Below are 25,274 nucleotides of genomic sequence, written 5' to 3'. Positions count from 1 at the left end.
TCAGACCAAGAGATACTTGAACAGATGTTCAGAAAAAATATTTCACTTTTCAAGTCCTGGAGGACTAGAATGGGAATAGATTTGCAAAAAAAAAGGAAATAAGTCATTACAGTCAATCATGAAAAATAGTCAATTGTTTGGAATCAAAGTGTTTGGAAAAATAATCTTTTCTTTCTGTACTGTTGCATTTGATATTCAAAAGCAAATAACCTAAAAAAAACATGCTGCTGCTTAATCCATTTATGAGTAAAAACCAGGTTCTTCATGGTAATAAACACATAAAAGTGAATTTTATTTGTTAAAGTGTGTAACAGATAATGACTTTTAGCTGACAATACAATTATTTGTTATGACAACGCAACATCTCTAATGAAAAAATGAGTAGTCTTAAGGTGTTCTGTGCTGTTCATTCATGCAAAGAATTCTTGTCAAATATTTTAATGAGAAGAAGAGTATGGCAGTCAAGATTAAAAGTCAAGGTGACCTTTAACTGTGGAAAACACTATCTACATATCACCTTATTTTTTTTTTTTTAAGGTCATCACTTCTCTCTTGAAGAGTCATTCCATAAATGAAAGTAGGCAGTGAATTGAGAGAGCTAACCATAAAAAACTGTCCTTATTTTAAAATGAAGGGCTGCATTACACTTCTTTTAAATCACATATGCCCTTTGGTATAAAATTCACACACTTGCTGTGGTGCCTTCAGCAAAAGGAGTAAGGAAATCAGAAATGTTACAGAAATGAGGGATGTACAACTGCTACACACCCTTCGGCAAAGCAACAAAGGAATTGTCACTCTTCTTCATAAGGAACAAACTTATCTGTGACCTGGCCTTGCGCAGTCTGTGCTGAATCAGCTGGAACATCGCTCTGATAGGCACCTGGTTGCCTGCTGTTCTGAAGAGTCTTTTGGGGAAAACCAAGGATGATCTCACAGCACAGCAGCAACCAGTTTTCTACTGTCATACCTCAAGCTGCCCAGGCTAGCAGAGCAGAAACCCTGCTTGTGCCCTATTATGCAGAGGTTCTGCTGCACGAGCAAAATCCTCTGCAGCCAATGTGACCTTAGGAAAGAAAGTGCCAGGAGAGTTTGGAAACATTGTTCTGGCTACCAGAAATGAAATACAAACAAATCATGATATAACTTCTAGGTTCCTCAAAGTAGTTGTGGCTAAATCATGATTAGCTGTACTTCACACCCTTCTGCTAAAGCCCCCCTGAAATTTTGCTGACCTATGTAGCTCCCAGGCAGAACCCCAGACCTAAACTTACACCTGCAAATTGCTGCAGTTGTTCTTCCAGACATCTTACACCTCCCTTTTTTCCCCTCTACAACTGGGAGGAAAGGCAAACCTGGATGCAGGGAAAAGCCACCTGCACTTCAGTTCCTAGAAGGCCTTAGCTGTGGTCAAAAGAAAAACTATTATTATTTTTTTTTCTGCCCAATGTGGGTAGAAACTAATCCACAAGATTAGCTTGGGGGAGACTTCAAGGCTGGTCCTAAAATATTGTTGTGAACCTACTCCCTAATTTACAGACTTTGTCTCCAAATTTATTCACTTATCTCTAATCTTTACTCACTTCCCCACAGTGAAAGCAGCTCAGGTATAACATGACACAAAAGCAGCGATAAGGCTTTATAGATTAGCATTGGTCTGGGTCTAGCCAGCCTGGCATGAGCTGCCCATGAGCACAGGCAGAGAAATTAATGTTTACTTGCATCTGTCCACAAAGACACATTCTTAGTTATATACGCTAAGAGGATTACTCATTAATCATTTTTATCACTACCAAACATAGTATCAAACACATACAAAAATGTGGCTCCTAATTGCTACTATGGAGACAAGGAAGCAGAGGAACAGGAGATGAAAATAAAGTACTGGCAGTCAGTCATTTTGTAAAATTACACATGAAATAACTCAATTAATGGGTGATATCATTTATACAAGGCTCTAAGTGAATCTTAAAGAATTAAAACAGCCAGGCACAGTAAATCAGATTTTCAAAACTCCTAAGAAAAATGTTGTGGATAAAGTTGCTAAAACATGCAATAGTGGAAGGAAATTCTTAAAATACGACAATACTGCCACTGCTTCAAATCAAAGCCTGAACTTGCTGCAGCTATAGATTACTTAACATTGGAGTTCTTCCCTGCTAAGAGTATCTCTTTTTTCTGAATCCCTGTTTACTGCATATCATCCAATGAAATTACTTGCTGTTGACTGGCTGGAATGTGTCCAGAGAAGGGCAACAAAGCTGAGGAGGATTGTGGAGCACAAGCCCTGTGAGGAGAGGCTGAGGGAGCTGGGATTGCTTAGCCTGGAGAAGGTGAGGCTCAGGGAAGACCTTATTGCTCTCTGCAACTACCTGAAAGGAGGTTGTAGCCAGGTGGGGATTGGTCTCTTCTCCCAGGCAACCAGCACCAGAACAAGAAGACATGGTCTCAAGCTGCACCAGGGGAAGTTTAGGGTCAAGGTGAGGAGATAGTTCTTCGCAGAAAAAGAGATTTGCCATTGGAATGTGCTGCCCGGGGAGGTGGTGGAGTCACCATCACTGGAGGTGTTTAGGAAGAGACTGGATGGGGTGCTCGGTGCCATAGTTTAGTTGATGAGATGGTGTTGGATGATGGGTTGGACATGATGATCTCTAAGGTCTCATCCAACCTGGTCTATCTATTCTATTCTACTTACACAATCCATGGGTTGTTTTTTTTTAAGAATATTAGAATATAGTTAAATTGTTAGTAATGATGCATTAATTCTTCTGTGTGTGGCAGGTATCGTTCGAAGCTAACTCTAACACTTGTGGCAAGCAAACTTTCTCCATCTTCCAGGAACCTCCAAAGAGTTTTATCAAAGTTGAATTTAAAGACATTGTACTTCAATTTTTTAAATATTTGAACACACTTACTGGTTGGCTGCTAATGTCTGAAAATGGATTACATTCCTGCAACTGCTGATGCTAAGCACTTTCTCTGTTTAACACACAACTGTATTTAACACGCTAGTCCACTATTCTGCCTTTATTGAAATGTGTACAAAATTCCTTTTTTTAGCCACTGAGGAGACTTGGCACTGGTTATAAAAGATTTATTGATCCAGTACTAACGAGAGTACATTACAAATAGCCAAGTGCCAAACAGTTCCTTTCCACCAGATTGTGATTTACAAGTGAGGAAAGGAAATGGGATTACTAATTACATAAAACCTCTAAGTTTTAAAAAGCTGTGTGTTTATAATTAAGGTCTTGCAGAAGAAACAGTCTTTCCATAATTGAGATAGATTTTTATACCACAGTCTTTTCTCTAATGTAGATACACACACACACACCCCGTTTGCTTTAACACAATGCTGAGCTCAGCTTAAAGAAAATTCTTGCATTGGAAGGCGCTGACACTCTCAAAATAAAAGGAAGAAAGACAGAAAAGGGAAAAAAGTGCAACTCAAATTTAAATACTTAGGGAAACAACAATTCATTAACATCTGATACTGTATAGTTTTCACATTGATAAGAAGAGTGAAAACTTTATAAAAATTATCTGTTCTGATTTTCTTTTAGAATTTTCCATCTTTCTTTGCACAGAAGACATAAAACAGGGCCATGTCTCTGAAGTATGGTTTCTAAGGGATGTTCTTCACCCTACTATCTTTTGAACAGATTGCTTGAGATAGGTCTCAGGTAACAAACCAAGACATTTGAACCAGGGAAGTGAAGCTGAACTGGTCCAAGGATCTAAGGGAAATTATGATGTAACCCTTAAATTTAATAAAGGCCACTTGCATTAAATAAAATTAGCCTGGATAATCCAGCAGTGCTAGAGCTCAAAGGATGACATCTTTTAGCCAAGGCTAGATGTTAACAGCAGGCTCAACCTGACCATGAGTGATTGCGATTTCATCACTGAAACCACCAGAGTTTATTCTGCTAATTCATAAGGAATTTAACGCAACATCAGATGGTAAGAAGGATGTGAAAAGAAGCAGCAAGCCTTTCCAGAAATGCCTTTTGACACTTTGGCCACTTCGCATCCAGTTTCAAAGCCACTACAGAGAAACCAACTGGTCCATCGCAAGCTCAGAAGATGTGCAGAGCTAAATCAGATGCTGAGTCACATGAAAAAGGAGACAAATAGTACAACGAAAGAGGAAAGTAGTATTTAAAATAGCAGGAGAAAAGTATATGTTTTAATTTATAAAGCTGTTTCATTTAATTTTTCTCTAATGCAATATACAATAGCTCTCTTTGTGGTAGATACAACCTGCATCTATTTAACAGGCAATGTAAATTTTCTACCAGTACTAAGTCACCCCAAAAATTTCACTAACAATGTACTGGTATGTCTTTTGGAGGTCCAGCTTCATAAGATGCATGTCAGTAGCCAAGTAATGCATAGTTTTAGATCAGCCTCTAGGTAGAAAAAGTATGTAGAAAACATAAAACAAAATGAGGATGGGTTATTTAATATGTAAAGTTACTTGAAATACACCAATTACGTTAGATACAGTTGTAACTAGGCATACTTCTGCATTTGGGGGTCTATTTAAAGACCTTATTAAGAGCAAAGGACACAGAAGAAACAGTTTGTTTGATCTGTTTTGAAGCTATGGTAATAGGAAACAAGTTTTCCTGCAGCGTCTCCCAGGACATATCAAACAGTCTTTTCTCTCTCTTTTTTTTTTCCACAAGAATAAATACACAGCCACATTTGAAGCCTTTAACCCAATGCTTGCAAAGAAATCTCCCTCGTAGACACAGTTGTTTATTAAGCTTAACCCTAGTTCATTTTCCAGTCATATTTCGGAGATAAGCAAAAATTATAGAAATATAAATGTCTAGCAGATAGTTTCATTTGCCTCTTTTATTACAAATCCATATTCAGATATGTTAATATAAAGATGTACAATATTACATAAAGGGCACAAAACCTGACATTGTGACACTGGTGGCTGAACGGTTTGCTCATTGTGGCGGCTCTTATTCAGCTATTTTCTAGTGCTCTCATCAGTCTTTTGTGTGAAAGTCTTTGGTGAGAGTCAAGTCTGAACTGATAAGGCCTTGGAGACATAATCACTGGCCCTCATTTTCCATTGACAGCCTCACACAGCCAATTCACAAACATTTTCATATTAATATTGAGCAATTTCCCTACATTCTAATCCATCAAAGTAGGCTATTAATCCTTCCCCTGCGCTCTTCTCTATTCAAATGCTAACAATTTTCTTCTCACAAGCTAAAACATTTGTCCTACAGCCTCTCACACAAAGACACTGTATTGTCAGCAGTGATTGATCAGAGTATTAATATGAGGGATGTGATGTACATTGTATCAATGATACTGCATGGTTGTGGAGGAAAAGGTCTGTTTTAAAGGATAAACCAAATACAAAATAGTAATTTCTCACAGAACACTTTGAAGTGTTTTTTGCCTGCTGTATTTTATGGAAATCTATGAAGATTTTCAGAGGTGTAAAATGCTTTTGAGTTTGTAATACAAAATAAGTATCAGGGATGTCCTGTGTGCTGGGACCCTGTGGGGAGCAGCCTGCAGCTAATACTGGCTTAGAGGCTCTTTGGACAAAAGGCAGAAGAGCAACCTACAGCCACTTGCTCTTTAATATCATGTTTTATACAAATGGGGAAAACAAAAGCATGAAAAAAAAAAGTCAAAATCTCAAGCAAATCTGGTGAAGATAACTCTTTAAAGAGAAAAAAAAATCTCATCTTCTGGGCTGGGAGACTTAAACAAGACCAGGAAGCAGCTCCAGCCCTTGGCCACTAGGTCACTTGCTACAGGGCCACCTGGCAAATCCTATCATCCTTGTGGATGATCAGACTCAGTCCCCAGATCCTGGGGCAGGCAGGGCCACCCAGCACCAGCCTGACTCAGACTGAAGACCCTCAAGAACCACAGCATTGCAGACAGGTGGAAAAGGGCAAAGGTGCACAATGAATCTTGGTTTGCACCTCAGATACTTTGGGGTTATTTACTGTAAGAAGAATGTGCAACCTCAACATACTTCATGTGCAATCTTTACAAGGAAGGCCTAAAGCATGTTAAAATACAGCTTACCCAGCAGCTCCAACTATCACTGCAGAAGATGGGCACAGAAAGCAGCAGCAGCAGGTGGATGATGAGTAAAAGACAGTTGTATGGAGGCAGATACACTGTTAGCAGCCAGATCAGAGCCCAGGGCAACAGGAGATGTGAAGGAGGGAGGCTCTGGGTGCAGAGCTTTTAGATAGCTGATACACCCTGGCACAAATCAGAGTCATTTCAGGGCTACTGTAATTTACAGCAGGTTATGGTGGTTCTTGGCACAGAGCTCAGCTCTTTGCAGTCAGAGCTCCCCACACTTCAACACGTGTCCTCCTCAGTACAGGGTGCGGGCAAAGGGAGAGACGGTGCCAGGTGCTGTCAGCAAGTCAAAGCCATGAGGTTCAGCCTCAAGCCCACCCTAGGATCACTTTGCTGGACCTGCACAAAGCAATTTAAAAGAACATGCAGCTGGATGACTGAGAGAAATCCAGGCCTCCTCAAATATCCAGCATCCATTCAGCCATAAAAAGGAGCAATTTGCTCATTTCCACCAGCACATGCTACAGGGGTGGGGGGGTGGGGTGGGTGGGGTTTGTGCATGCATGTGTATGGTTAAATAACCCCAAAATACGATAAACACAACTGCTTAATAAGCTGAAAAACCCAGTATGTCATTTTAGTGCAAGCATGGGAATGTTTGAGGCTGAATGTTTAAGAGATGCACCATAGTTAAACCTGTGCAGATGACACCTAGGCATCTAGCAATTGCACAAACCATAAACTGTAGCTTTTCCATATTCTAGTAAAATAAATGTTTATTTCCTCTTCTTGTACAATGCTGTTCATTTTCTGAAGAATCAAAGCAAGACTAAATTTAGAAGAGACATAAACTCAGCCCGCTAGTACAATCTGAGATCCTGGAACAGCAAAGCTGAGTGCTGGATTTACGACTTTTTCTCAAAGAAGGCTATTGTCAACCAGGACTAGCTACCTGTGTGCCTACCTACAGATCAGGGAGCTGGTGGGAGGGGTCCCTGGCAGTTGCTAAAACAGTAACTGATTGATCTAAAAACTGGTTTTGCTCAAGAACCTGTGTGGAAGTGACAGAAAAATAATCAGCTTGAGGAACAACTTTGTTTTTCCTCAATGTCTGAACTGTGATGGACCCAGAAAGGCCTGAATATTACTGATGCCTCGGAGGGTGAATTGGCTTTGGGCACAGAGAATCCCACAACATCCATTTAAAGAACCTTTGTATTTTAAAGAGCCTGAGTTTCTATGTTACAGCATCCTGTTTCTACACCACTTACTTTTAGTACATTATATCATTACAATAAGTAATTAAAAATATTTGTACTTTAAAGCCACTTAGGAGCTCTTTCAATTACTTACATTAGTGTTCTGGCAAACAGTCAAGCTGTTTTAGTGTTGAGTCAGACTCCTGAACCTGCATCAAAAAAAGTGTCCAAACAGCAGTTTTGCTTTTCTCTACTTCTAGACAACTGGGAAGGGTAGCTCTGCTGCTCTAGGAGGAGACACTTCTGCTGCCTCACAGGAATCTTTCCCAGGGAGGACAACATTCAGGGCTAAAACTACAAATCACCAAGTCTCACCTCCCAGCACCTACAAATAAGGTCCTCAAACCCAGGAAACAGCTGAGGAAGGAAGTTCTCATTGATGCCTGAGGCCCGCTGATCTATAAGATAAGATGTGCAGAGCTTCGAGAGGGGTCTCTCCCAACAAGGAACAGCCAAAGTGCCTCCCTAAGCAGAGCTGATGACTCAGTGCCGCAGCAGCCATGAGTCAGTGTCCCAGAGAGCTCTGAGGGTGTGTGCAGGATGGGCAGTCCTTGAGATGAGTTTTAAAACAACGGCTCTGGCCCCCTCGTGTTGTTGAAAGTCTCACAGCAATTTTGTATAAATAAGGGTGTTAACTCCTGCTGAAATACAGCCAAGGCATCAAGGTTAAGCTTCCACTGCTAGAAATTAAATTGGATAAAGTATTAGTCATTTCCTGTTCCAAGCTGTTATGCATTGTGATATACATTGTGAAATAGTAATTTAAAACCCAGCAATAGATTGAGTTCAGTTTTAATTGAAATAATCTTTATTTTGTAATTAAGCTATTATGTGCCGGAAGAACGACTTGCTTGATGATCACGCACGGGAGTTATGGTGTTTAGAAAATCCCAAGCTGGATGCTGTTTGCTAAGGTTACTCTTGTGCAAAAGATAAACCCCAGAATTATATAATTATTAAAAAACCAAGTCTCTAATATATTAAGCAGAAACAGCAGGAAAACCAGATAACATCTGCTGAGGGGTTTGTTTTCAAAACTAAAGCACATGCACAAAACTCCCCACAGATCAAGCAGCCCAGAGACCTCAAAATTAAATAAAATTCGCTTAGAAGGGCACATAAAGAATGTGGAAACCTTAACTTAGGGATTCATGGTTGAGAACTTTCACTCTGTGCCTTTCACCACCACCCCAAACAGCAGGAGAGCTTTTCCTGACTGGTCTCCCATGTTCAGTGGCATCTTTCTACACCACACTGCTGGCTCCACTGATGCTCTCTCCTCCCTGCATGCTATTGCCTCAAGTTTAGCAAGTTTCAAATAGCACCACAAAGATTTCATTTCACTGAACTTCCATCAAACACAGCTTTTCTTGTTCCTTGATGAGGCAAGAGTGTTTTTTTTAGGGTTGAACTGGTTCTATTCTAAACAGTTTAATGCTTTCAAAATTGTTTTCAGCTATGTTGCAAGTGTTCTAAGCCAAAGTAAGTGGAATTTACAGTCATCTCTGGAGAAAGACTGCCACGAGGAATAAAGCATGGGTTTATCCATTTTTCATATGTAAGTCAGATTCACTTTGTCAGTCTTGAGATTTGACAAAATATAATTCAGAACAATTCAAGCTCACCTTCCACTGGACTGAGTAATCAGATTAGATGAGGAAACGTACCAGCAGCTCCTCAGAACTTCCTGCAGTACTGCTTCGGAACCTTACACTATATATCCCCTGCCACATTCTCAGCAATGCATGGCTGTCATACATAATTGTTATTATAAGTCTGGTAGCAACATCTAACAAAGTAAGCCTCAGCTCCAGGAATAGAAGCTTGCAGTTTAGAAGCAGAAACTCCTGAGTTTTAATCTTGCTAATGTTTATGAAGGCCACGCAGTCATGGCATGGGCTATGGAACAGAAATCAGAAGTGTGCAGGGCTGGGAGAGTGTTACCAGCATGTCGACAGCAGCTGGTGTCATGTTCCTTGACCCTTCTGCTGGCAGCATTGTTCCTAAAAGACACTGCCTCTAAGGTGATGTCTCAGCACTGCATTCTTAATTAGTTGATTTTTTGACAGTGGTGCTGCTGCTTAGATATAATAGAGTAGATGAAAGACCTTTAAAGATAGCAAGTATGACACAGTTTAATTTGGCTAAAAGATAAGGATTTTAAAGAAATGACAACCGTATTAATTCATTCAGCAGTATGGGAGGTAAGGTGGCAATTAAAAACAAGTCAGAAAGAAAGCAAAGGTTTGCTTTAAAGTTAATATTTTTTTAGAAAATAATAATAATGTATTCTTCTCTACAAGGATATCACCATAAATTTTAGCCTAAAAATTAGCATACAAATGTGATTCACTGGAAAGAAATACTTATACGATGGCATTTTTTTTTTTTCTGGATCTTTGTTTTGGTTTGAGTTTTCCCCCATACCTATCTCCAAATGTATTTTTGCACCACACAAAAAATATGATAAACCTTTCTGATAGAAAGAAGTATCCTGTTCTGTCAGTTAATATAATTCTGAGAAGAATGACTTTGACCAATTGGTGTAGTGGCTCACCGCACTAGTGAACAAGGTTTTCTGCATCCAGTGGTCCAAAGTCTGAATGCTATGCAGGCTGAATAAGGAGATGAATTTAAAATGTGTAAATGACAAGTCTGAAACTTGACTGGATCAGACAAAAGATGCTATATTTAACACTTCATCTACTAGTTTCAGAAGACCTTCTTTTTAATCAGTGGAATATTCAGAAGTGGCTCACGATTGTCTTTGAGTTGTTCAATGCTTCCTAGGTCTAGAACTGAAAACAATAAAAAGTGGGCGGTGATAATTGAGGTAGAAACATATCTAAATATACTGCAGGCAGATTACTAATTAATTACAAGATGGAAAGAGTAAAAATGAATGGAAAGAAGTTTTGAAGAACAGCATGTAAAATGACTGGTAATTTACACAACGTAAGTATTTTATAGAAAGCTAATCAAATATTACTCAATTTATCTTTGATCCTTTTGACATACTCCTTGGGGCCTGCTCAGTACAGTACTTCAGTCAACTTCTTGCTTGACTAAGAGGCAGTGTTGTCTTTTTTATTTTATTTATATGTTAAAATATGGAAAATATTACACCACAATAAAGCAATCAACCAGTAGCCTGTGTGCTCCAGTAACTGGAAAGGATAGAAAGTCAGGCAGTAGATAATTATTCAAGGTCAAACCTTTCTAGTGTGGTGCCAGAAAAAAAAAAAAAGGGCAAACAGTGAGGGTTAGCCAATACTTCACAAACACTTGTTTAAGGATTTCCTAATTACAGTAAGTGGTTCCTCTGGCCCTGGCACTTAAAAAGGCAGCTGTATATGCATGATGTCATCCCTTATTCCCATTATCTCTGCAGTAAATTTAGAGGATTAAGAAGCAAGCAAGACTAAATAGTCAAAATAATGATGACTTTTCATGTTTCTTACCATTAAAAATTAATTACTAAAAAAAGGGGGGCAAATTGAAACAGGGATGCAGTTAATAATTAAGATATATCTGAACATTTTTTGTCCAAAAAATCAGAAAAATGCAATTATTCTTTACATTATTCTCTGTTTAAAGAGCACATGATGCAGTATGGCCCCATCACAACACAGTTTCTGCTGCCTTACAGCTTGAAAGATATGGATATAAATCACGAGTTGGGCAGCAAAAAATAATCAAGTGCCCTAAATCTCCTGAAGCAAATTGCACAGGTAATATTCATTACCCTTGGTATGAGCTGTGCCCATGCATTTTGCTGTCCATGGCCAGAATACAAGATCCACAGAGCCTGCAAGAGTTTGCAAGACATGCAACAACAGCAAGGGTACTGTAATATTTGCTGTCTGTGACACTGCAATTAATGCACCACTGACACAATCAGAAATTAACTATACACCTTGATTAGCAGCATCTTGCCAAAATAGATGATGAGTTTTGAGGATCTCCACAGTTATCTGGCACTTCTGGTTAGTAATCTTGGTTCCTCTCTCCTTTACTTGCCCTGCTATTCTCCTTGAGATCAAGAGACCAGATACCTCATTTCTGACAAGTGATGACTATTTCCATTAAGAGTTTTAGGTTCTTCTCCCCACCCACCAGAATTTCCTCCCCTATTTCATAGGCTCTATATCATTCTATGATCTATGTATATGAGAACGTCATCTGCTCTCAGACCAGGTATGGGTCATATTCAAGGTGCTGCGCATGGCTCATACAGGTCACTCTTCAGCACACAAATTAATTTCTCCATCATTTCTACCCATGTGCTGAGGAGTCTAACACGGAAGCTACTCTGAGGAACATGACCTGAGGAAGGTGCAGTGTGGTGTAGAAGCATACTTCCAAGCACATCACAACTCCATACTTAAAATTCAGCTCCTCCAATGCCCTATTTGTAGAAACACTCTGGTTAACATCTGGATTGTTTTTACAATTAAAAAAAAAAACAGAGAGTTTATCCAGTGCCATAGTCTGGCATTGGAAGCTCTGAAAATCCAGCTTTGCTCATGCAGTCCTTACATCTCGATTTTCCATTAGGAGAACATTCTTGGCAATATTTGATTTTTCTATTCCATTTCTATTCAGTCTTAGCCAGTGAAATGGTGGGCCTGATTTGTACTGGCAATTTCAGCCTGACGTTGCCTCAGTCTTTGGCAAAGTTATTGTATGGTCACTCTTTTGATTGAGGGATTTTTCTTTGGTTTTATTTTTCTTCCCCTTTTTCTTAATTCACAACTATATTCCAAGTTACCAGTTCAGCCAGTTTACCCAGTAGAGTTTCTCTCTGACTTGTGCCTTTCTGGCAGGAGTATCTGAATGCTGCCAGGAACAACCTGTTTTAATAACAAGTCAGAAGTTCAAGCCAACATTACATGATGCAGTGATATCTAACTCAAGGTAGGTTTGTCCTGTTCTCTGCAGCTTCAGATATAACTACTAGTCACTAATTCAATTTCTGTAATACATCTTTTCTACCCAGTGAAGAAAAGCTCAGTATTTTTCTTGGATCAAACTTATTTAATATCCTGAAACTAGCAATATAACCTCCCAGCACCCACTGTCTCCGAGCATTAAAGACAGGTCTGAGGAGCTTCTGTCATGATCTCTTTTAAGTAACTGCTGATGGTTATGAAGTTGGTCCTTGTCTCCAGGTATGTATGGTGTCCAGTGGTTGTCATCTTTGTAATCTATTGTCTATAAAACATCATTTAGTCTGCATCTTGCATGAGAAACACTCCTTTTGTAAGCCAGGAAATGCTGCCAGTTTGTATTTGAGTACCTTCTAGCAACTGAAAATTATTTTGTGCTATTCCTGTATAAAGGTGAGACTTTCCTGTAATCAAAAGCCTCTATTTTAAACAAATTTCAGTTTCCATATCCTGCTTCATTAGGAGAAATGTGGACACTGACTGCTTTACCACTCACCATTTCCCTTTTGAGAAGTGACACTGGGCAGTGCCTGCATACAGATATGCTACAACACATCCATGGAGGTACTGCAAGAATCCTTCAGCACAACAGCAAGGAGTTGTTATATGGTCACCAGATTCTCTGAAGCCACTGGAAGCTTTTCTGTTGCCTTCCAGGAGTTATGGGTCAAAGCAGAAACTAAACTCTAGAAATTAATGACATGAAAGTAATGACTTTCAAAAACAACTCCAACTAGTCAATCTTTGTTCCTTTGTACAGTAAAAGCAATCTTTCTTTATCTAAAAACCAGTAAAACCCAACACAAAAAAAAAACAATCAAATAAACAAAAAACCCTGAACACTGCCATATCTTAGTGTGAAAACTAAATGTCTTACACATATGCACATGCCACAAGTGATTGTTAGACCTACTGCACCATGTATAAAACATCATTCAGCGTCCTTGTGCCCTGTTTTGATGAGATGCATGCACAAATTCAAGGGCGAAAACAGGTATAAAAGCTGTATGATATATGCCTTTTCAGAGTTTGAAGGCTCTTTTGTCTACCCTTTGATGTCCTTGGTACTATTTATCTCTCTTCAGGAAGACACAGGTAAACATTGTCAGTATCCTTCCTGCCCTGGGGCCAAGATCCCACTCTGCCTTGAAGGCCAGTCGGAGAACTCTGGTGGTAGCCACAGTTCTGGAGAAGGACCCATTACAGCAGAGTGGTGACAACCAGGAAACCAAAGGTGTGAGAAGGAGGCAGTAATCCCAACTGAGCTCTGCTCAGACGAGTTGCAGCACTGCGTCCCTTATATAGACAATGGCTGCATAGCTAATACTAATGGAGAAAATGGAAAACATGGGAGAAATGGAAGCAAGGGGCAGGAAGGCACACAAGAAGGAACAGAATATGAGACAGAAAGCACTGTGGATAATGGAGTAAATTAAGAAGGAACAGAGATGAATCTTGACTGAAAAACTAAGCACTGAACTTTGAAATAATTCAACATGAGAGGAAAAATAAAAAGGTGTGGTATCAATTGACATAATTTGCCACTAAACTGACACATTGCAGGGATACTATTTCAGGTTAAGTAACATAAGAACATTTGAGCTCAGAAGAATATAGAATGAGTTGTTCCTGCCCTAAGGAATATACAAATTACTCAGTCCAGCACAGTTTTGTTCAGACATGTCTGAGGCACAGGAAGGGCCAACCTCTGTACTACCTATCCACCCTAGCTGCCTCTTCATTCAGTCCCTCCTTACACAACCATGGTTGTCCTGCTAATGGAGTGAAACCTTGCCAAAAGCATTTAAGAGGTGAAGAACATGGGGGAAAACAAAGAAATTAACACAGTGAGGTGGTTTCAGAGAAAAGCATCTTTCTCTGTGATTTGGTGGGCGGTATGCCTCAGAAAAACAAAACCAAACAAAAAAAACCCAGGTTTGCTGATAAGTTCACACTGTAGTTCAGGGTGTATGGAATCACTTTAGCCATCACACAAAGGTCAAGAACAGTGTAATCAAGGGCACAAACCAGCACAGCAAGGATGACTTCTACCATGCATAAGCAGAGCTACTAAGAGTCTACACCTCCTCATGAAGAACAAGGAGGGGAAAGTTTTATCCTATAATCGACCTTTGCAAAACGACATACCCATTGCTATCAGATATCTCGATAGATGCCATTTGTGCAGAAAATCATTTACCCTGCAGAAATTCCACATCAGACTCTGGGAACAGGTCAGCATTAGCTTAGATGACAAATAATCCCTTAAAAAAAAATAATACCCAAAACACTGCATGAAATAAGCAGATTTTCAGATGATACCATCTCTGCCATAGCAGTAATAACAAAATTAAGGGTTTTTTTATTTATAAGTAACTTCTTTCTTCTACCTTTTATAATGTCCATCTCTTAGCATAACAAAGCTTTTCATAGCTTACTAATGGCTCCCTGTCACTAGTGCTGAGAACCATTATCACTGCTCTGCCCCTTCACATGGGCCTTTCAAACATCACTGTTTCACTTAATTCTTTCACCTCCTTCAGTTCAAATGCAATAAAAACCTTTCACTGGCTGACAACTAGAAAGGCAGAACAGCCTCCAACTGCTGTATAATTCAGGAGGGCTCTTTCTCATTTTAATTGGCTGCCTAATTGGAATGTTTATGGGTTCTGCGATAGCTTGGGATGAAAAGGCAGGGTGAGCAATTATGTGCTCAGCATTCCTATCTGGCAGAGTTAATAGTTTTTTTTTCTTTTTTTTTTTTTTTTTAAAAAAAAAAAAGCTAAAGTTCACTGGAATGCCATGTTTTTGTTCTCCATGAAATACCTTGATTTGAAACAATGTAATCCCCAAGTCAGAAATTATGTCAAGCTGTGCTTATCCAGTAGCAAGTTTGAGCTTTTGGAAGCCTCTTTGCTCCTTTTTGATGTTAGCATAACATGAAGAACAGGAGGCTATCTGGTGGCTGTCAAGTTTTTAACTGCTTGCTCTCTCACTGGCTGGAGATAAGATGTAAGCAGAGTACTTGATGGACTTGATTAATTCTCTGGAACGAAGGTTTGTCTTTCTTGGCTCGATGAATGACTTCATTCTGATAGATGAGGTCACTCAAGTCAAGGCAATAAAGTTTCTGATATTCACATGAAAGCTAGTTTTCAAAGCTGCCAGCCCCTAAAAAGAGAAACACAAGTGTTTTCTCATTTACCTACATTCTAGTGGCAACATCCAGCCTGCTGCCCTATCTGTCCTCTCCAGCACAGGACCGCGTTTCAGCTGAAGAGCAGTTCTAAAGCACAACGAGATTTAAAGGCAAGAAAAATACCAGACGTGCTTTGTTTGAAGAAACAAAGATTTTTTGTGAAGTGATTTGTCAAAATGCCAACAGGAAGAGAAAAATTACTTTCCAGCTTTTTAACCTCACCAATACAGTTGCCTTTTCCTTGCCTCCCTGTACTGCTTCTGTGCTGTTCCAGCTGTAAACCCCTGGAGCAAAGAGCAGCTATGTGATCACTTGCACAGCACACAGTACAGTTGCAGCTGTGTTTTGTTGCTGAGAGAGCCCAAGTAGTAAGTGTGGAAGGATGCTGTGCTCTTTGCACTATTTGTGGTCTTGCATGCTTGAAGCTTATGGACTATGCTTATAGACAAAGCAGACTAGTCTTCTCCATCTTTCCTCTTTTCCTTTGATAAACACTGTCTAGTTTTAAAATGGTGAGAACTAGTAAAGAGAACTGACTTGCATTCTGAATTTCCAAATTCTCACCACAGTTCATACAAAGATCTCTATAAAGCTGATACTTTTGGCTTTCCATAACCATGCAAATAATAAGACTCTCCAGTGCTCATAACAGCCTAGCAGTTATTAGTTAGCAACATATGGAACAGAATTCCACTAATCTGATGTACACATTTGATTTTTTTCAGATAACCAGAAATTCCTTGTTTTAATATTAGTGATTCTAACTCATTATGACTTCCTCCTCTCAGTTAAATTGTGTTCTTGCCTCTAAGTAATAGACAACTCATAGTCCTATGGATCGTTAGGGTTGTTATTCTAGCATTTCAAGATTCTTTCTGGACCACTCTCCTAACCCATACTTCTGTTCCTTAGCTGCAGTTCACCAGCACATCCAGTTAGTTGGAGCTTGGGGATGATAAAAGGGAGCATCCATTTCAGGTACAAATGCAACCAAAACACCAACCCACAGCAGATGCATTGGATCTCTGCCAGCTGGTGATACCACATCAGCAAAAAGACTGCAAGCTACAGACATTTTGGGGTGCTGTGGTCTTTTTTTCTGAATGCTTTCATAAATACCATGGTAGAATTAGAAGGCGATTTAAATGTTCCTGTTAAACTGTGGAGGTAGAATTTTACCACAGGTTTTATTGCTGTCTGGAAAGCCATGGCAACCATGACTTGTTTGAAAGGTCAGAAGCCTGAACCACATCAGAGAGCCAGCTCTGCCTAGAACATACTTAGGAAATGTTGACCTGGCACATACCAGGAGAGATTTCTGGCCACAATAGCTCCCAAGAAGTTCTCTCCACAGGACTCATTTTCAGATTCACATGCATCAGCTGGGCATCCAAATGATACAAACATAAAATAAGACATGTTGTATCCTTGCCAGTAGATATAGCAAACCTGTAGAAGGCCAAGCTAGAAAGTAAACACAAACCTCTTCCAAATAAACTTTCAGGTAAATAACACCCACTCTTAAGCTAATCTTTTTTCACATTTACCTAAAGATTATAACTTGCTGACATTAAGAATATCAGAGGAAAAATCTAATTGCTCAAGATGTCCATCTCATTTTATGGGCAGAGGCGATTCAGAGAAACCCATATGTTTGGTAAGTGTCCAAACATGTGGACGCTTATGCAAACCAACAATTCTTTGAAGTATGCTGCCTTCTAAAGTCCAAGCTGAAACCTAAAATTTAATAATCAACAAAACAGGCAGAGCTAAGGCGGAAAGTCCTGCTAAACTCTACAGGACTGGGCTATGAGAGAAGGCGTCTCTCTGAAGTGACATTATAGGCCCAGATGTGTTGTAAGAGAGTAAGGGTCTGTCTTAAGATGGACTGTAGACCCTGTGAACTTCTGTGTTTCGTGACTTTAAAGCACGAGGGAAAATAAATAATGAAACATATTAAAGTCATTATTGTAGCTGTGTGTGCCTTCTGAAGGTTTGGTTTTTCAAAAGCTCTAACCTTTGAGAAAAGTGCCCCGTGAAATTAAAGGCAGCAAATCTATACTGTAATGTACTTGCTATATACTACCAAATTTACATGTGGAACTCATTGTCACAAGGTATTATTAAAGCCAAGAGCTTAGCAGGATTCAAAAAGGCTTAGACATTTATGTGAATAATAAGAACATCCACAGTTATACCAGAAAGGAAAAAGACATTTATAAGTGATACTAAAACTCCAACTCAAGGCCATAAGCCAATTGCTAGATGCATTGGTTTAGAAATCAAATCCCCTAGTTGACCCCTTTTCCATGGCTGTCCATTATAGGTTTCTTTGCAGCTTTCTGTAAGCATCTGGTGCAGACCAACGGCAGAGAAACCATCCAAATCTGATCCAGTCCAGCAGGTGTTATGTTCTTAACCTAAAACTCTTTTTAATGTAAAGCTGTCATGAAATATTTTCAAAAGACTGCTTATTCCTTGCCTAATCCTATAGCATTTGGCAGCTCTTAAAACAGGTAATGGATATTCCACAGCACTTCGTATATCCACCAGAAGTGGAAGGTTATTCACTATATATTCTTATGTCTTATGCCAGGCCTTGTTCTCCTTTAAGTGGCATCAAACTACATAGATCCATACTTACATTCCACCCCAAACCTCTGAGTTTTGCAGTGCATCTGAAATGTCCCATGATGAGGAGTGTAACATAGCACACCCAAATCCTGAAAGACTTGAGAGTGGGAGTGCTGAAGGAATCTGCAATCATAACCAAAAACAAGCCCTAGGAATGCTAAGGATCAATGCTACAGAAAAGGTCAAATGAATGAGTGCTGCAAGGCCGTGAAATTATTCACTGTCCTCTATTAAACACCTGAGAGGCATTTATATCACTAATGATCTGGAAATCCATCCTGACAACAAACACAGCACTTGCTACTAATAAGAGTGTGTGTTGGTGTCTGCATACAGGAGGAAAATCGTTGCCCCTCTCCTTTCTCCATAAACTTTGCCTGTCTTATTCTAGCCATCACAGTCTGATCTTTGCTGATGTTTATTAAGCTTAAATATCAAATAAAATGACTTTTCCGCTTGGAATAAAATATCAGGAATGTGATAACATATTCAGAAGAAAAGACAAAATGACCCTTAAAAAAGGAATGCATAAACTCCTAGCATTGAATTTATGCTACTTAGCATGACATTAAAAATATTCAAAATATAAATCAAAATTCAAGGGTATAACTTATATTCCATTTCAAATTTATGGCATTTTAAAATAGGATGATTTCCTCAAATGTGCAATAAATTTGGTTTTGTGGAATTGCACATGCCACCTTATCATGACAGTTGCTTTATCTACACAGTCCACTGAAGCCTAGTCACTTTATATAATCTGAATTCACAAATCAACTGTCGTCTTCACTTCACTGATTCATTGCTGATGGGCCTTTCACAAGGTAAAAAATCCTTTCCAAGTTGACAAGAGTAATAAATGGAGAGGTGAGAGCTGCCTCTCCATCCTGCTGTTCTATTGTACTGCTGATAGTGACACATGGCAGAATAAGCTCATAAACCAACCTCATCTTTTGACCTCTGCAGAGTAAACGGAAACAGAGGGGCGTTTATGATGATGACTGTATTTAAAGACCGATAATGACTAGATAAACCTCTGAAATTTAACTAGCCCAAGCAAACCTTGGAAAAATGCTGTGGTTTTCTCTATTTAATGTGATGCAAAAATATTGAAAATGCAGTTATGAAACTTTTGGAACAACCTTGAGGTTGACTTAGCCGCACCAGTTTATAAGATGCTTAACAATCATATGCACACAAGAGCAATCTTGAAAAATATTAATGAAAACGTAATTGGACTTTTTTTTTTTTCCTCCTTTAATGTTGTTCCAGATTAAGCAGAAACAACACACAAACCAGAACAGGAGTCATTCAAAGAATAATCAAAGCATGTTATGTTATAACAAATGTTTTTGACCAATACTGCTCAGAAGAGAAAGGAAAGGTAAATTAAAAATAAATATGAACCTGTAGTATCTATAGCAAGTACTATAGGACAAAAGTTTGATTTATTAGGGATGTGTCTTTTTAGGAAAGAACACTGCAGTTAGACATCAACTACCTCATCACTTGCTTTCTCTGTCTGAGTATAGTGTAATGAAGGCGCTGTGAATCCTCCTGTGCTATTTCCCTATCTGCAGGAGTAGCTGGGTCCCCAGGCTGGAGAGCACCAATGCTCCAGAAACCAGCTACAATCAGTTGTTGATACCAGTTCAAAGTCCTAGGAATAGCATAGCATAGCATAGACCAGACCAGGTTGGAAGAGACCTTTGAGATCATCGAGTCCAACCTATCATCCAGCACTACGTGATCAACTAAACCATGGCACCAAGCACCCCATCAAGTCTCTTCCTAAACACCTCCAGGGATGGTGACTCCACCACCTCCCCAGGCAGCACATTCTAATGGCCAGTAATTTTCTATGAAGAACTTCTTCCTACCATCCACCCTAAACGTCCCCTGGCACAGCTTGGGACTGTGTTCTCTTGTTCTGGTGCTGATTGCCTGGCAGAAGAGACCAACCCCCACCTGGCTACAACCTCCCTTCAGGTAGTTGCAGAGAGCAATAAGGTCTTTCCTGAGCCTCCTCTTCTCCAGGCTAAGCAACCCCAGCTCCCTCAGCCTCTCCTCACCTTGCCTGTACACTCAGTAGTAGAAAGCTTTTTATCTGTATGTAAAAGCCAATTAATACTCATTCCAGCCTTAACAATGAAGGCCTTTTACTTTTTCTGTAGTAAGACTAAATATATAACTACACCAACTATATTCCAATTTTCAGGGATATGCTGTCTTGTTTTATTCATTAATATATCATTCCTTCTGCGCTGTACAGAATGGCTCACCAAAATTTGTAGTCAATTGTAAAAACCCATCCACTGAAAAAGTTTTAGGCTGCAAGCAGTAATAGTAATCATCTAAATTTGGTGAAATCATATAATGCAAACAAATCAGAAGAATAGCTAAAGTTTCAGTGAAAATAGGGAGGAGATTCCAGCCTTGCAATAATATCTACTGCTCTTGTGCACACCTCACTGCTATCTGTAAACCAAGCACGTGGAAAGATTTTTAACCTTTCTGCATTTCTAGCATTCACTCAACTGGAAAAAAAGAAAAAGTTACTTACTTATTTCCTAACTCTTTCTTCCAAATGCAGACTTTAACAAACCAAGGATAAAATATTTCTCAAGTTAACACCACCACTGTAAAGTGTACACGAGCCAAAATAGATAAAATAATAGCAATAGCACTGAAGTCTCCAGATAGTAAGTCTGAAGACTGATGCTCATACTATTCAACACTTCTCAAAGCTATTTTTCATTCTAAAAGTGAATACGTTCACCAGCAGACCTTCAGCAGAAATTTACAGTAGCAGTTTGGAGGAGAACTTTGCCACTCACATGAAATCATCCCCTACATCACTGCAGGATTTCTGAGATTGAGTCAGTGGCCACACTTGAGCTTTCCCCAAGAGGGTAAACATTTACCTACAAAAAAGTGTAGCAATCTTCTCTTGGAGCTCTAATTAATAAAACCAGGAAAACCAAATTGAGAAATTGATGCATGATTCAGCCACCATAAGGTCAGACCCTGCACATCACCATAGATTAGAAAAAGCATCAAGGAAATATAACTTCCTCACTGAAGTGCCTAAAGTTGTGTAGAAAGATTCTAGGACAAGTCTCTACAGTTTGCTATTTCTGACAGGAGCATGAGAGCAGAGTACATCATACCTGGGGCTCCTGGCCCCCTTGCAATATGTTCCCACATCGCATGGCATGGCCACCAGGCCATTTTGTTCTCTCATTGAGACTGCACTGCACCCGTGAAAGAGTAATTCCCTTTCTTATAGACTTTTGTGAAGACAGCAGCAATCATTACCTGGCTGGCTTAGATCCTGTGATGTGCAGAGTCCTTGAATGAAGCAGCATTACAGGCACTTGAGGAGCTGTGGTTTTGAACAGTTCAGTTAAGGCCACATTCAAATCCAAGATTTCTGTGAACAGCGAAGACTTTCCCTTTTACCAGCATGCAGATTACTGGTAACAGTCCTGTTTATTGAAATTAAAAATATAATGTATTGTGCTGTTTTGCTTATATATCATGTTTCATTCCAAGAAACATTAAAATATTTTAACTGGGTATACACCCCCCACATTGCTGCATTACTGCATATAAGAAAGCACCCTGGCAGGTGGAATGACACAGTTGGTCAAAGTCTACAGGATACATGTGCAGGACATAAGAAATTAATAAAAGACATTTCCATAACTGTGATAGAGTTCATGGTGACATTACAACACCTCCCTGTGATATTACAATGTCAAGAATAAGCAGCCCCACAAAGAAAGGTGGTTTCTCAACATCACCAAGTATTTTCTTCCAACCTTCTCAGGATCTGTTCAAATGCTATTACATACAAACCTGTGCAGACTACGGGCAATATTTATAGCAAAAATGAAATGTAGAATACAATCTTCCTTTGTTAAATCTTTCACTTTTATATCCACCAAGCTGCACATCAAGTGACCAATGCTCTTGGTATTCATTGGACACAGCAGTACTGGAAATTGAGAGAAAGTTCCTTGCTCCCAGAAGATGCACATTCACCTGTTCCACAATGTTTGTACCACATGGTTCTGGTCATACACTTGGTTATATCAAAGCATTACAAACTCCACTACTATCTGAACGTGCCTGGGAATACAGACACACCTAGTTGAGAGAATTCTCTGTCCAAAAAACTGGAAAGCCACAACAAAACAGAACAAAACTGAATGCACCTTACTTGCTCAGCAACACTGACTTCTGTTAGCACATCATTATGGGGTGACATGCTCCAGCTCCCCACCAGGCCTGTCTCAAAAGCCTCATCAACACAAGTACTACTTATTTTTATAAAGGTCTGAAGAAACTGCATTTGGAGCTAGAGGAAGCTTCAGGTAGAGCCCAGGGTTTGAATTACAGCCAATATACAGGCTAGAAGTCAGGCTCAAACTATGTAGTGCTGAAACCTCGTGAGCTCAGGACACTGAATTGACCAAAGTAACTGGAATTCAAGGATTTTTCACCATCAGCCACAGCTCCCTACAGCAACAATTTAACTTCACCACGTGTCTCTGCAGTGCCCTTGGCTTGCCTCCATGCCAGGCCACTCCAGAAAGTTTGTAAGGTGAAGCATTTTGTAAGAGGAGAAAAAGGGAGAGGTTTTTTGAGGAGATTTCTTTTTTTCCTCTCCAAAAGAACTTGTCTTTACAGAAGTATGTAAAAGATCAGTTGTTCATGCTGTCTGATTATCTCACACAGTATCATTTGGCTCGGTTTGAAAATCAGGTGTACTGTTTCATAATTAAATTATTCAACAAAACTTTGACTATAAAGCATTCTGCTAAAACCTAATTAAGAGTATGATTTGATAGAAACACATTCTGCAGTTTTAGTTTACATTCCCAGATGAGTGGGGATGTCATTATCTCATGCTTTACACATTTTGGGCTTCACAAGCTGTTTTGGTTTTTGTTTGGTTGGTTGTGTTTTTGTTTGGGTTTGGTGGGTTTGGTTGTTTGGGGTTTTTCGGTTGTTTGGTTGGGTTTTTTTCCTTTCCTTTTCCAAAGCTGATTTTGAACTATATAAAGAAATACTGCAGGTTTGGATCATATTAACAGTTGGCGACATCCAATTCTTATGTAAAAAAAAAACAACAAAAAGGCAAACCAAGCAACACAAATCCCCTCCCTCCAAAAAAGCTTACCAAAACACCTATCCCTCAACAAATCTAACATAAAGGCATCAGAAAAGAGCACTGTTTCAAAAGTTGGCCCTTGTTCAAGCTGCATATGGTCACATAATCTTTTAAAATGCATGATTCAAGTCTCAATTTAATTATGTAATAGCACAAATGGAATTACACTGCAGATGAAGTGCAGTATTTCAGCTCAAACACACACTGGAGTTGTGTGACTGACCCAAGCTTATTTCATTTGGTCATTGCATTAGAGGGCTTAATTTGAATGCAAGGACATGTACCAAACAACTATTTCAATACAATACCCCCTCCTCTTGATATAAATTTCAATACTTGCTGTGTGATGAAGATAATTTGTCAGGCAGCTTGCAGGGATGATGACAATCCACTATTAGCAAATATTTTTCTTGAGTTGTTCTATTTACCATATATCTTCATGTGTCTGCTTAAAAATGCAGATACACCTTTTCCCCGTGTATGTATTTGTGTGCATGTAACCCTTAAGCGGTATATAGTTATAGTAATGTCATGGGGAGGAGCAGGAAAAACAAGACTTTTCTCCTTCAATAAATTGGAGAGGCAAAATCCTAATTAGCCCATTCCTCAAGACTTGTATACTTCCTGTGCTGCAATAATGCAGACTTTTCCCATCTCCCCATACTTTACTCTCCTTTTTCCTACATTTCTCTCCTTCTTCAACCTGCACACCAAATGGTACCTTCTCATTGTAAGAAATAAAGGGAGCACATGTTTGGAATCTTATACTTATCTTACTCAATAAGAACAGTTTACATACTGGAACTATTTCTAAGCTGGAACTATTTCTATGTCTGTCTACTCAGGACTTTGACACTGTTTCCCATGGAATCTTGTGAAAAAAAATGACTGGTCACAGCTTGGATGAGCATGTGCTCTGCTGGATAAAACACTGGTTGGATGGCTAGGCCCAAAAAGCAGTGGTCATTGGACTTAAATCCAGCTGGTGGCTGGTCACAGGTTGTGTGCCTCAGAGCTCAGTATTGGGACCACTTCTATTTAACATCTTTATCAATGACTTTGATAAGTTAGAGTGCACTATTAGTAAATTTGCAGATCACAAGAAGTTAGATAGGAGCATTGATCTGCTTGAGGGTAGGAAGGCTCTACAGAGAAACTTCAATTAGATCAATGGGACGAGGTCAGGGCTGTGATTCAACAAGGCGAAGTGCCAGGTCCTGCGCTTGGGGCACGACAATCCTTTGCAACACTATAGGCTTGGGAAACTGTAACTGGAAAGTTGTCCTGCAGAACCTCGGGGACCAGTACTTGCTCAGGAGTGACAACTTGGTGTTAACATAGCTAAATCCACACACACACAAAGTAATCGCCCTTCAGCGATGGGTACCAGTCAAAAAATAACAAACAATCAAACAGCAAAAGAGATGAGGGGGATTCGCTAGAGGCTTGTAAAGACTGTGAATAGAGTGTATAGATGGGGACTGATCCAGTTGCCACTACAGTGAAAGCAAGAGAAGGTGGCACATGAAGTTTATGTGTCCAGCTAAGGTCTTCCCTGAGCTGAAAGGTTTTAGAGAATATAGTTAGGATATAACATATGTCCACCCTAGTCTTACATCTCAACTGCTTACGGCCAGTGTTGGGAGACAAAATACTAGGCCATATGTAGGATTATAGAATTGTGTAGAAAAGACCTTTAAAATCAAGTCCAATTGTAAACAATTTTGACCCAATAAAGCCACAAAAACTCCTCCTCTTTGACTGACCTCTGGCTTCGTCAATGCTGGGGATAACACAGCACAGGTATTCTGGGCTTTACCACAGCTTCTGGCAGACACTTCAAAAAGGCCTTGCAGCACAATTTCAGGAAAACAGTTCAGATTAAAATGGCAGGTTGACACAGATCTGATTAAAAAACACCAAACAAACACAACAGAAAAAAGTAGTCCTTTTCAGGTTACCTTTATATTTGA

The 25,274-nt window shown here is 39.5% G+C and overlaps 1 long non-coding RNA gene across 1 annotated transcript in view; it reads right to left on the bottom strand.

The window, feature by feature from the left end:
* LOC137447408 (uncharacterized) overlaps positions 1-21,520 on the bottom strand; it is a 111,943-nt gene extending 90,423 nt beyond the window's left edge. The window contains exon 1 of the long non-coding RNA XR_010988860.1: positions 21,441-21,520. This is a non-coding gene — a long non-coding RNA (uncharacterized lncRNA). The remainder of the gene's footprint in view (positions 1-21,440) is intronic.
* Between the last annotated feature and the right edge of the window lie 3,754 nt (positions 21,521-25,274).

Source organism: Melanerpes formicivorus, unplaced genomic scaffold, assembly GCF_026170545.1.
Source record: "Melanerpes formicivorus ecotype bairdi unplaced genomic scaffold, bMelFor1.0.p_v2 SCAF_20, whole genome shotgun sequence".
In the NCBI taxonomy this organism is placed as follows: Eukaryota; Metazoa; Chordata; class Aves; order Piciformes; family Picidae; genus Melanerpes; species Melanerpes formicivorus.
Note: the sequence above shows the minus strand (reverse complement) of the source record. Positions and strands in the feature narration are given on the sequence as shown.